We start from the raw sequence: 1,380 nt of genomic DNA, 5'->3' as shown, positions 1-1,380 counted from the left end.
TTACCTTTGCGAATTATTAGTAGAAAGGTTAGCAACAAAGCGAACAGAAAATACGCAAATTTAATTATGATTTCAGTAAGGAATACTGGAATCAACTTGAACTATTATACCATCCAGGAGGGTTTACGAAGGTGCCTATCCTGTTCTTGTCAGCACCCGCGCTTAAGGGGTTAAAATATGAATTCTAGGAGAAGTCTCTATGGATTACCGCAGTTACTCTAATTATCGGGATCTACAGTCGCCTTATAGCCTTGGCTGAACACGAAAGAATCAGATCTCCACGTCGCTCACACGATAAGTTGCCGGTCGCGAGTGGTTGAAGATGCAAGAATGGATATCGGAACGAGAGAAGATGCAAAAACATATTTCGAGATGGGAGCAGAACGAGCGTGTTAGTCGCTAGGCAAGCGGTGAGCAAACGGAGCAAGATGGAGAGCAAAACCCGAAGCACCAAGAAGAGGCTTTGGGCTAGCAAAAGGCGCGCGACTGGAAAATTACCAACGAGTCCACTGATCCAATCTTGCAAGTCGCCCTTCAATACGTCGTAAATTATGCTAGGGAGGTAGACGACGGTCAAAATCAGCAGTGTACTTAACAGATAAACTAAAACAAATCCAACCGTCACTCACGCGACCAAATACGACCATGACTGCCTCATATACGCCTCAAGCGTAGCGACGTTGGGACTCACACAAAGACGCACAGAGTATAGTGACATGCATCGCACCACTTGCAGCATAAGCGTCTTAGGGTTCCGAACTCGTCCTCGTAGTTCTTCAACACTGTCTTTGGGACAAGGAAGATCAAAGTAACCATAGCGAGAGCACCCTAAGTAGGCAACATGGTCGAAGCTTCATTGGATCGAGCCACTTCTATATAGCGTTATACACAGGGGTGTCAAGCGAAAGTCAGTCTTCGTACAACGTATTGCACGCTCACCAGAAATATGCAAGCCGCGTCCTGAAAGCTCGATGTCCCCCCCCCAAACTAATGTACACAGCAAGGGCGGGTCGATAGTCCAGCGTATTACCCATGACATCACAATTAGCAATAGGGTGGAAGAGAGAGAGAAAGAGAGAGAGAGAGAGAATTGTGAAGGTACTTTTATATGTTTCTGGACCACGGAATTGGCTGATGACATATGCGTGGGCAAGAAACTTACGGTTTGAAACAAAAATCTCAAACTGGATATATAATCCCATATGGCTACTTTATTAACGGTGATTTTGGACTTGCAAACTGAAGAATGCAGCTATCTAAAAAATCACAAAGCAATTTTTACAGCATTCATTGTTCGTTGTTTATGCCAGTAAGTACACAGTTCAACATGAAAGACAGGTATTTGTCCCTTGCGTATGACAGCTCCTTCGGATCTAGTTT

This window comes from Phytophthora parasitica (assembly GCF_000247585.1).
Source record: "Phytophthora parasitica INRA-310 unplaced genomic scaffold supercont2.32, whole genome shotgun sequence".
NCBI classification, from domain to species: domain Eukaryota; phylum Oomycota; class Peronosporomycetes; order Peronosporales; family Peronosporaceae; genus Phytophthora; species Phytophthora nicotianae.
This window is presented reverse-complemented; position numbering follows the sequence as displayed.